Source organism: Ambystoma mexicanum, chromosome 6p (assembly GCF_040938575.1).
Source record: "Ambystoma mexicanum isolate Mex_15411 chromosome 6p, UKY_AmexF1_1, whole genome shotgun sequence".
NCBI lineage: Eukaryota > Metazoa > Chordata > Amphibia > Caudata > Ambystomatidae > Ambystoma > Ambystoma mexicanum.
The window spans coordinates 290,582,024-290,594,693 of record NC_090935.1 but is presented as its reverse complement, the minus strand read 5'-3'; positions in this window follow the sequence as shown (position 1 = coordinate 290,594,693).

Sequence of the window (12,670 nt, the reverse complement as noted above, 5' to 3'; positions counted from 1 at the left end):
GTTATTGTTCTTTGTTGTTCCCCCTCCCTTTCGAGTCCCCCCTGTGCCGCCCTCCTGTTTGCCCCTCTGTGCGACCTCACCTCCCCCTATCCTGCCTGGGCCCCCCTCTCCCTACCCCCACCTCCCTACCCCTACCCCGTATGGTGGTCTCTGTCTCACCTATCTTTTCTAACTACTTTTCTATCGACTATCCTATCCCTCTCACTAAGTTTTGCAGGAAGAAGCTCAAAAGGGACATCCTGGTCTCCAATCCAGGCTTCCCTATCGCTGATACCTATATCAGTGCTTCTTCCAGACAGACCCTTACTGACATACTCTTTGTCATTCCCTTTCCAGGCCTTTTGACCCCTCATATGGACTCTGTTCTTTCTCCTTTTTCCTCATCTCCCATTAATGGTGGCACCCGGTGGGAGGCCCTCCTTGTCCCCTTCCACTCCTCTAAGACCATCATTAATGTCGAATTCAATGGCACTATCTTGATCCAAGGCTCTCAGGCCAATCTTCTCCTCTTTTATAGACGCTTCTTGCGTCTTTTAAACTTCCTTTCCTCTCCTGCTATCCCTTCTTAGCCCTCTCTGGCTCCTCTGCTGCCTCCCTCCACTTCCACCTCTTCAGCACCCCCTGCTGCTTCTCTGGCCACCCTGTTGCATCCCTCCTCTGCCACCCCTCTGGAACAGTCATCTCCTGACTACTCTGCCTTCTCTTCCTTCCTCCTATGCCCATCTTCTGGAACCTCCAACACTTCCGCAGGGTGTACCTCTGGCCTGTACCCCTCCCCAGAAGTCCGTCAAATGTGGCAACCTGCTCCACATCGTTACTCTCAACTCTCCTTCTGCTGTCAAACACTCCTCTTACATCTGCCAACTCCTGGAAGAGCTTGGTTTGGATGTACTCGGTCTCACTAATACTTGGTTCACGGCCACCTCTGTCACAAGTTTTAACACGCTCCTTCCCGATGGCTACACCATCCTCTCTGAACCCAGAACCAACCGTCCCGGTGGGGGTGTAGCTTTCATTTACCCAGAGTGGATTCCTGTTTTTATCATTCCAATGCAGCAGCACTACTCCTTTGAATGCCTGGCCTGCAAGCTTTCTATCTCTCCTGGCCTCTCTCTCACTGGTGCCACCATCTACAGGTCGCCTGGCCAGGTCACCCTCTTCCTCTCTGAGTGGGCTGACCTCTCCTCATCACTCCTTGCCTCTACCTCTCAACTTCCCCATCTCGGATACTTGAACATCCACTTGGATGCTACCAGCCCTTCTGAGAACTCTTTCGTAACCGCTGCAATTCTGTCTCTCTCTCTCTCTCTCTCTCTCTCTCTCTATTTTTCCATCTGGAAAGACCGACTCAGCAGGGCACACCCTGGATGTTCTGATCTCCTCAGACCTCCCCTTCTCTAACACTCTCACTACTCCTCTCTCTTGGAGTGATCACTTTCTCCTTTCTTCCCACCTCTCTCTCTCTTCCTCGCAGGTGAAGCCAACACCAGCACTGCCACTTACTTTCTCAGTCATCCAACCCATGAATGGTGTGTCAGTTGAGACTTTTGCTGCTACTTTCTCTCCTCCTCCTGCACCTTTGGCTGACTCACACCCTGGCACAGCCCTCTCTAACCATCATCTCTCTATCTCTAACACTCTGGATGTCCCTGCTCCTGTCATGAGGATCCGCTTGAAGCCCAAATCCAAGTGCAACTGTTGGTATGATTCTGACCTCGCCACACTCAAACACAATTCTAGGGCGGCGGAGAGGAAGTGGAGGGCATCAGGCACACCCCCGAAAAACTGGCCTGTCGCATGCTCCAAAGGCAGTACAGTCTTTCTGTCCTCTCTAAGAAGAGAGCCTACATCCAAGCCCGCATCTCTGCGGCATCTAACAACTCAGCCAAACTTTTCAAAATCTGCAATTAGCTGGCCAATCCTGCTGCAGTCTCTACCTCTCCTGTTCCCTCCCAGACCCTCTGCACGGCCCTGGGCTCTCATTTTACTACTAAAACCCAGGACATCCTGTCCATCCTCTCTTCCTCTACCTATTCCTCCTTCTCTACCACTCCTGGCCCATCTGAGGCGTCTCTCCTCCTCCTTTCTCCTTCTTTCCCCTGTTCACCCATGACAATTTTTCTAGACAAGTCTGATCTGTGAAAGTCTCATCAAAGCAGGTTTTCCCCTGCTCATCCAGAACCATCGAGGACCACATCAACACTCTTGCTCCAGCCTTGGCCGATTCTGCAATCACTCCTTTGCTACTGGAACTTTCCGCTCCCCCCTTAAGCACTCTCTTGTGCACCTCCTTCGAAAGAAGCCCTCGGCCGATCCTACCACTCTGGCTAACTATTGCCCGATCTCCATCACTCCTTTCCTGGGTAAACTCTTGGAAAAGCTGGCCATCTCCCAGCTTAATCTACATACTGAATCTATTGGTTGCTTCCATGACCACCAGTCTGCTGCCAGAAGCATGGAAACGGCTCTCCTGAACACTGTAATGACTTTCTCTCCAATCTTGACTATAACTTCCCTTCTGTGCTCATTCTCCTTGATCTATATGCTGCTTTTGACATTGTCAACCATGCTGTGGGGTGAAGTAGCCCCTGCATGTGAGAAATAAGGTCCAATACAAGGCCGGCACTTTCAAATCAAAAGGAAAGGAAAAGTGCTAAAATTGCAAAATATGGAGAGATGCTAACTGCCATTAACAAAGAAAGCGAAAGACACATGGCAAGGATATTTTGACTAATCCATGAAGAGCTGGAATTATATGTCCAGGAAACAGCAGTCCACAGAACCCTCAATGGGATGTCAGCATTGTGTTCAGCAGTTGCAAAGAAACTGAGCACTTTCTTTAATGAACATTAAATAAAATGAGCAATTTCGTTTTTCCCTTTAAACTAAAAATATGTTCAGCAGAAATGTGAACTTGGTTTCTGTCTATCACAAGCCCATTACATATGAAACAACAGTGCACACAATCTATAATGGGATGCTGAACTGGGTTCAAGCAGCTCCAGTAAAATGGAGTTCCTTTCACTGGTGAAATTAATAAAATTATATTTCGTTTATACTCCAAAGTGACAATTTGCAAAGCAACATTTTCACCTAAGCCACTAAAGACGTGATTATGATGTTTTTCTTTAACAGCTGTATGCAAGGGACAACTTTGTGGTACACTTATATACACTGAAACTGTGTGCATTCTAAAGAGATTATTTAAAATTAAAATGTGGGTTAAAAGGCAATTTTCGGCTGAGCTAGAAGGGCTGAGTGCTTCTTGCCATTTCTTCAAGATGTGAAACTGCATTCTTTCCCTTGGTTGTCCTGGAGACCTAGCCCTGGCCTTTAACTTCAAACATTAGTGCCCTCCTTTATAAATACAAGAAATAAGAGGCTTTGAGATCAAATTCATTCGGTGGACCAGATAAGACAGGTCTGTTCTCCAACATGTATGACCTCCGGGTCAGACAAACCCATTAAAAAGTGCATTAGTAGTCATTGGCTCTTGAAGGGATGAGGTAATATAAACATAGAACCCCTCTGCTGATGTCATGTACTCCAGGAGGCTGGAATCCTAGCCAGATGAGGAGTGAGATTGCACATTGACCACAATGGGAGAAATGTATTTTATCATGTAAAATTGACAAAATACATCGCACAATAGTCATTGAAGGAGTTCTGGAAAGCTGACAGTAAACTCCTTCTGGTCATCCCAAACTGATTTTTGTGAGATAAAAACAACTATGGTTATTCATGAAAATATGATGGGGCTTTCCTGGTGCATTCTAGAGACATGAAAATTTGACAAAACATGGCAATCATAATTCCTATAAATGGCGTAATTTTCACTGAGATGATTCCGGAGTAAATGAGGAAAAACTGTAGCTGTGCACAGGAAGGACCTACAGGCATCTGACTAGATTTATGTGATGTGCTGTCAAATGTAGTTTTCAAAAATATATTAATATATTAATATCTGTCAAGATGTTAAAATGAAGGGCAGTTGTCATGTCATGAGATTTTGAGTTCAAAACCATGACTGAGCCCACCTGTTGAGGTAAGATGATGAAGTACTCTCCTCCACTGGTGTCCGCAAAGCACTCCTCCATCACCTTGTGCTATCAGCACACAGGTGACAGGGGGATAGTGGAAGCTAGCCAAACCCTTTCGCGAGAATCATGACACATTTTTGATGCCATTTGCCCTAGAACTGAGCCAACCTGCCTCAGAGCATGACTTTCCCACTAAGAGGTGATCTACTCTCAACATCTGGAGAAACATCCCAGCAGAGGGAGGCCTAATCTTGAAGTACAGTGGAGCCAGGAGACAGAAAAGCTGACTTGTGACCCCTTGGAGGACACAGCAGAGACCTTGACTGACCCCCGTTGGCTGCCCCAGCGGTGTGCCCTAATGCTCTGATGCCCAGTCCAGGCCTCTCCTGTAAGTAAAAATACCCTAAGCCATAGATTGTATAAGCCCTATATTCTTTCAGAATTGCCTTAGATATTTCACCATTGAAAAATCCCATCCCCTGCTTGCCGTTGTATTTTAGTTATTGCCCCCTTGAAAAATTCCCCCGTTCGCCTGTGTAGATCCTAAGCATATTTATCAAAGTAAATCAATTCATTCCCCCATTGATTCCACAGCATCTGTATTAATGGAATTTGAAACCAACAATCTTTTCAGAGTGTTTTGTGAGCCGGTATAGTCATAAAGATTTGCCAAAAGAATTAAACTCCAAGCCCTGCTTCCATGTGCATGCGCAGGGTGTAAAAACAAAATTTTCACTGTGTCCATTGTGCTCTGGAAAATGCATTCCTATTTGCATTTTATTTCTCTCCTTCCCCTTGTGCTAAACATCCCAAAATTGATTTGACCCTATTCTGATAATACATTTAAAGCCCTGTGTGTTATTGTCAGGTGTGGCAAAACTTATTTTTCCTATTGCATCTCTGTCTCCACTTTATTGCTTTTGTGATCAAGTTCCCCAAAATCCGATTTTCCCATTGTGAGCTGACTAATATTCCCCACAGCTCTGCCTGTCCGTTTAATGTAAGACAAACACATTCCCTTTCTTTCTATTCTTTCCCATAGCAGTTGTGATAAATAATTAAAAAAACATTTTACCATTGTGTTGCAAAACCTTTTCCCCTTTTCTTTCTGTCTTCCCTATTGGTTCGGTGAACCACAATTCATAAATCTGATTTTTCCCTTGTGTTCCCCACTCCCTGCCACTTCATTCCATTGAAATAAATCAAGTCAAATTGATGTTTGGAGGGTGAGGGGTGCTGGGGGAAAAGCATAATTTTGTAAATTTTTCTTGTTTGCTTTGAACTGTTCTGTGCTTGTATTTGGGATGTGATGTAAAAGGTAGCTACTGTAACTGCATAGTCTGGTGTCATCTCTGTGTCAGAACTTGACTAAAAAGGATATTTTACACACCGGCCTGGTTCCTAGTCCATTGGGGCATTGAATATTTGTTGGGGCTGTGCATGGGATGGGTGGAGGCCTCCTCAAAAAGGACCTGAATTGTAGAAATAAAAGCATTTTGATTGTGCGCCACATTCATTGTAGGGGAAGGAGATCCCTGACTTGCTTGTGACGGTATAAAAAACCGCAACAAAACTGGATGCTCATGCCATGATTGATTAATAGTTTCCACTTGTGACAGTGCAGCAGAGCAGACTAGTCATTGAAGGTATTGTTACATTTAGTGGATAGAAAGCTGTGTTGCATTGAGAAGGCACCATCCTAACCTGTACCCTGGGTTTCAGGGCTGTGTGTATAAATAAAAGTAGTGATCATTGTGAATAAAAACTAAGCAGGAGCAAGGTGGAGATTTTTCACTTGCATAGAGAGCATTGCAAGTACAGAACACATTTCACAATGAGCACTGTAGAGATTAATCTGGCCAGGAAGCACATTCTATCCAAATTGTTTATTAAGGTTGAATAGATAGAACAGCAACATGAAGCGTGGCAATATAGAATGATGCAGGAAGTTACCTCTATAAATGTGGATAAGTGGCAGGATAATGGCTTGTTACATCAGGCCACAGAGATGAGCATATTAAAATTGCTCACGTCACAGCATATGGTGATAATGGAAGAAAGATACCGGCAGAGTGTAGCCTCTGTGAAAAACCAATCTGAGCTTTTGGATCTAGCACAGAGAGAATTGAAACAAGTAGAATAGAAAGTGCAACCGAGTCAAAATTCTGAGTTGAAATTAGAAGACATTATTCAGCAGCTGAAAGATGAGTTAGGGGCACAGCAACAAACAGATTTAGAGCGAGAGTCTCAATTTTCTGCACTGAGAGAGGAATCTCAAGAACGTGTTGAGAACTTGAGAGAGAGTCAACTAAAATGGAGTCAACAGGTGGTGCACAATAGAGCCTGCTTAGAGGACATGTGTACATTTCAAATACAGATTAATCAATTGAAAGATGAGACTAGCCAGTTGATCAGAAGGGAGGTCAATTCCAAGGTGGAATTTGATCAGGAGCGCCAGAATCTGAGCGCTATGAAATAACAGAGGGATCACCTAAACAAACATAATAGTCAATTGTGTCAGGAGAAAAGTGCCCTGTGTCAGTAAGTGTGCCACTTAAAGACAGACATGCAGAAAATCGAGTCATGTTTTCAGGAACTGACTGACATGAGGATAGAAGATGCAAAATTAATGGGACATTTGAGGCAAGTAGAATTTAAGCTAGAACAAGCAACACAGGCCAAAGATGCACTAAGTGAGGAGAATAGTCTCTTGCAAAAGAAGAAGTCTGAGTATTCCCAGATAATACAGGCCTCACAGAAGGAAAATTAGTCCCTTTGTGAGGAGAACAAGGGACTCAGCAGCCAAGTAGTGGCACAAAACAAGGTAATAGAAGCTACTCAATCCCTGATAGCAGATCTCAAAACGCAGGCCTCTACATATCAACAAGTGATAGGGGCTGAGAAAGATAAATCTGAGAGTTAGGAGAAGGAAATGGCTATATACAAAAAGGCTTTGAGGCACCCCAAACTGGGGACCTCAAGCCAACTCACCACATTATATGAGCAGGGCGCTGCCAACTTCATGCCTACCAGTTTGCAAGAACAGGGAAACAAGAGGCAGCTGGACTCAATCCAGTTTAGTGTAACTGACCTGGAAGACCAGTCCCTAGCAGATATTGACAGATATTTATCTTTATTCAGACTTAAAAATACACTAGCAGATCCTTCTGACCAGGAGGGCTCCTATGATGGGAGGATAAGGGAGTTAGACTGGCAAAAACACAAGCTACAAAAGGACCACTTGGTATGGGAGCATTTGGAGCTGTATGACCAGATGATGACGTCATTTGAATTTATGTAAATACTTTCACAGGTTGAGAATTACGTATGTACGCATATCTGAGACCAGAGTCGCAATCTCCTGCTTGATTCAGGATTACATCATACTCTAGTTCCCTCCACGAACCAGACCAGGTAATTTATACACCTTGGTCTGATCAAAGATTTAAATAAATCATAGAGATCTAATGAAGCAATAATATCTTACCTTTCTGTTCCGTTTGTTTTTATCAACAGTTACATCGCAAAAAGCAAAGGCTTTTTTCACTGTCAACAAGAGTTGGAACCTATTTCAACTGATACGATTTATGTATGTCTTGTATTATTGTAAACAGTATAGAGTGACAATACTCCTGAAGAAAGTTCCTAAAAACTAGACGAGAACTGAAACATGTCGAGTTTATCAATGTGGTCAAATAAGCAAACCATATAAAGTAATCCTAATTGAAGGACCGAAACTACACTGAAACGTTTATGAAATTCTCAGTAGTAGATCACAATTTGAGTCACCTAGACAACGACTTACGTAATATTTTGTAAATATCTTGTCCGTCTATGGTGAACAGTACCGTCCATTTTATGTGTTCGCCTGTGTGGTTTGCTTCCATGTAGTTTTTCACCATTGGTGCTGTCACTACCTTGTTCTTTAGGCAACTCAGGTGCTCTATTATAAGAGTTTTAATTTTCCTGTTGGTTTTTCTTATATATCTTAGTCCACATGAACATGTGATCATATAGATCACAAACTCTGTGTTGCAATTAGAAAAGTGTGTTTGGTGCCATTTAGTACTGAGGCCAATCTCGATTTCTTTTGATTTGGTAGTGTATTTACAGACTGTGCAGTGACCGCAAGGATGGTGTCCTGTCATGGGGCAAAGACCCCAGCTTTGAGTTAATGTCTCTAATTGGGTTTCTCTAGTTTTCAATTTGCTGCTGCTAACGTGGTTCCCAATCGTAGCAGATTTTCTGTAGGCAAATAACGGGCATTCAATTTTCCACTGTTTTCGAACAATGTTAGTAATGGTTAGGCTTAAATTAGTAAATGTATTAACACTGACTATACGATCATCTTTTGGTTTTTGAATTTTTTCCTCCAGGAGCGATTGTCGGTTATTATTATACGCTCTTTTTGAGGCGTTTTGTATCAATTTTTTCAGGTATTGTCTTTCTTTGAGTTTTTTAGACAATGCCTTGGCTTCATGTTTGTATGCTTCTGTCTTGCTACTGTTGCTTTTGAGCTGTAAGAATTGACCATACAGCAAATTTTCTTTGAAATGTTTCACATGGTGACTTTGGTAATGTAGCAATGAGTTTTTATCAGGGATTTTGTGATAAGGTTTTACTAGTAACTGTCCATCTTGTTGGAAGATAGTGAGATCTAGAAAATTAATACTATCTTTTTGGATGGCCAAAGTAAACTGTAGATGTCGATTACATTGATTAAGCCATCGGAGAAATTCTTCTGCTTCAGGTTCTGTCCCTTTCCAGATCACGATGATATCATCTATGTATCGAGCCCATGAGAATAAATTCAATTCGTAGGGATGTGTGGTATAGATAAATCTTTTTTTGAAATATTCTACATAAAGATTGGCTACGCTTGGGGCCATAGTGGCTCCCATCGTGGTGCCCTCTATTTGTTGATAAAAACTTCCTTGAAATTCAAAGACATTTTTTGTCAAGGCCACTTCTAGGCACATTAGTATAAATGAAGTGGGTACCGGATCTTTGTCGATGCGGGTTAGGAGAATTTCTTCAATTGTGTCAAGGGTTGCCCTTTGGGGTATGTTAGTGTAGAGTGAAACTATATCAAATGTTATTAGGAACTGGGTGGTAACATCGTATGGTGAATATTCAAACCTTTTAATCACTTCTTTGGTGTCTTTTAGGTAGAATTTCATTTCAGATACATAGGGGGTCATTACGAATGAGGCAGTAAGGGGTTATTGGTGCCGGTTAAGGTGCCAGAGCCATCAACCCCTTATTGCCTCATTACGAGTCTGCTCGCGGGAACCCTCTAAGGATGCCTGGTTTTACCAGGCACCATTAGCGGGTCCCGGGAGCAGACCAGAGTGCTAACAACGGGCACGTTGTTAGCACCCTCCCCATTCCCATTGAGCCCTATGGGGGCTCGAATGAGAATGGGGATGTTTAGGGTCTGGTTTCCCTGAATGGGGAATTACTGTGCCATCCAAGGTTGGAAGGGCCCGGTGATTCCTCATTCAAGGAACCCGGACCCGGTACCCGGTAAGGGGGAAGCCATTCCGCTAATAGCGGCATGGTTACCTCCTACTGTGCAATGACCCCCAAAGTCTTTTAAATAATGATCCAAAAATTTGGACAATGGCTCAAGTATAGAATTAATACCCGCTACTATTGGTCTACCTGGGGGGTTCACCTAGGTTTTATGAATCTTAGGGAGGCAGTAAAAGGTCAGGGTAGTTGCGTCCTTATTCACCAGGAATTCACTCTCTTGTTTGCTTATCCAATCTCGTTCTCTTGCTTTTGTCACCTTTAATTCAATATTGTTGAGCAGTTCTCTATTTGGGTTTTCTGATAGTTTTTTGTAGTACGTTGCATTATTAAGTTGGATTAAACATTCATAATTACTTTTATCTTGTATAACTATGCCTCCTCCTTTGTCTGCTCTTTTTATTATAATCTTGTAATTATTAGATAACGAGGTAAGTGCTTCCACTTCTTTACGGCTGAGGTTATGAAAAAATGGAGTGTTCTTCTTTTCCAGTTTTTCTATTTCTGCTAGTACTCTTTTAGAGATGACATATCCCAAACCTTTGTTCAGGACTTGTTCCTCTAGAGGTGTAGGTTTGTATTGAGATATGTTCACTAGGAGCGATTCCCGTTCCTCAATTGGCATAGGTCGCTGTTCCATTGGCCCCGATACGGGCCTTGGTGTAAGAAATTCCTTGACCTATTGCCTTGGTTGTTTGCTCCTCTTCTCAAGTTGCCTCGTCCTCTAGGTGGTTGGCTGTTCCCTGTTGCTGTGTTATCTGGGTCACTGCTACTGTTGCTAGAACTAAATGAAGTTGGCTGAAAGCGAACCCTGCGGTTTTTATTCTGAGCACTGTTTAATTGGTTACCTGTTGCTTTATATCCATCTTTGATATATAGATGTGCTTTTTCATGATTATATTTTGCCAAATCCTTTTTTAGGCATTGAATGTGTTCTGTAGTATTACTCAATTTGAAATCTTTCATCTCTTTTTCTATTTCCTCTAATTGTTTTTTCACATTGTCTAGTGAGATCAATTTCTTAATATCTTCCTCTAGTTTCTTTAAATCAATTTCAATTTTCTGGGCTACTTCTTTTGCGGTGTCTATAATCAGAATAAGCCAGTCTTGGCCTCATCAATTGGATATGTAGCGCTATTGGAGCTTAAACTTTGCGCTGTCCAGAAAAAGACGTGGTTCATTGGGGACTGTTAGACCTTGAGGGAGTGCCTTATTTTTTAGGTACTCAAGCATAACTGCTCCATGAATTTCCATTCTTATTAGTCTTCATCCCATTCATTATTTCATCCCATTCATTATTTTGATCTTGATCTGGTGGTAACTCGCTGTTGTTAATAATAGAAATAGCATTTATTAGGGCCGTGGCATAATCATCACTATAGCCCAATGTTTTGTCTTCAGCCTTCTTGGAAGTGGCTATTTAGTATCACTTAAGACATTGTTGGTAGTGTGCTCCTATGGTAATTCTATTTATGGTCAGTGTCGTTCAATAAACAAATACTCAGAACTTGCGAATTCTAGGGCTCCACTAGTGAATTTCCCGTGACTATCCGCCACTTTAGCACACTAAACTTAAGAAGGGGAATCCCATATGATCCACCGTAGTGGTAGCTCCACCTTTTAATGGGTACAAATAAGTTATCTAAACTAGAGGTAGATAGCTCTTATCAACCGTTACAAACATTAAATCAGTACTGTTACTCATTATACAAACATATTTTATTTTTCAATACATAAAATGTAGGTAAATCAATTGACATTTGATGTTAAAAACACTGTATAAAAATACAATTCTGGAGTGACAATGACAAGACCTTATTATGTAGGTAGTTGTCTAGGTGACTCAAATTGTGATCTAATACTGAGAATTTCTTAAACATTTCAGTGTATTTTCGGTCCATCAATTAGGAATACTTTCTCTGTTTGGGTTTTCTGATAGTTTTTTGTAGTATGTTGCATTATTAAGTTGGATTAAATATTCTTTGACATAATTACTTTTATCTTGTATAACTATGCCTCCTCTTTTGTCTGCTCTTTTTATTATAATCTTGTCATTTTTAGATAACGAGGTAAGTGGTTCCACTTCTACACGGCTGAGATTATGAAAAAATTGAGTGTTCTTCTTTTCCAGTTTTTCTATTTCTGCTAGTACTCTTTTTTAAAAAATCATAGATTCTGGAGAAAAAGTGTAACTAGGTGCACAACATTGGGAGGGATTTTTTAGGCCATTATGGTTAGCATTATATACTTACTCTCCTTCCTGAGGTTGTTCCGTGAAGAATTGTTTCAAGTGAATTTTACACATGAGTTTATGAAAGTCGTTTTGAAAAAGAAACGGGTCATGTTTTTTAGAGATGACATATCCCAAACCTTTGTTCATGACTTGTTCCTCCAGAGGTTTGGGTTTGTATTGAGATATGTTCACTAGGAGCGATACCCGCTCCTCAATTGGCATAGGTCGGAGTTCCATTGGCCCCGATTCAGGCCTTGGCATACAAAATTCCTTGACCTATTGCCTTGGTTGTTTGCTCCTCTTTTGAAGTTGCCTCGTCCTCTAGGTGGCTGGCTGTTCCCTGTTACTGTGTTATCTGGGTAACTGCTACTGTTGCTAGAACTAAATGAAGTTGGCCGAAATCGAACCCTGCGGTTTTGATTCTGAGCGCTGTTTAATTGGTTACCTGTTGCTTCATATCCATATTTGGTATATAGATGTGCTTTTTCATGATTATATTTTGCCAAATCCTTTTTTAGTCGTTGAATGTGTTCTGTAGCATTATTCAATTTGAAATCTTTCATCTCTTTTTCTATTTCCTCTAATCTTTTTTTTCACATTGTCTAGTGAGATCAATTTCTTAATATCTTCTGCTAGTTTCTTTAAATCAATTTCAATTTTCTGGGCTACTTCTTTTGCGGTGTCTATAATCAGAATAAGCCGGTCTTGGCCACATCGATTGGCTATGTAGCTCCATTGGAGCTTAAACTTTGCGTTGTCCAGAAAAAGACGTGGTTCGTTGGGGACTGTTAGACCTTGAGGGAGAGCCTTATTTTTTAGGTACTCGAGCATAACTGCTCCATGAAGTTCCGTTCTTATTAGTCTT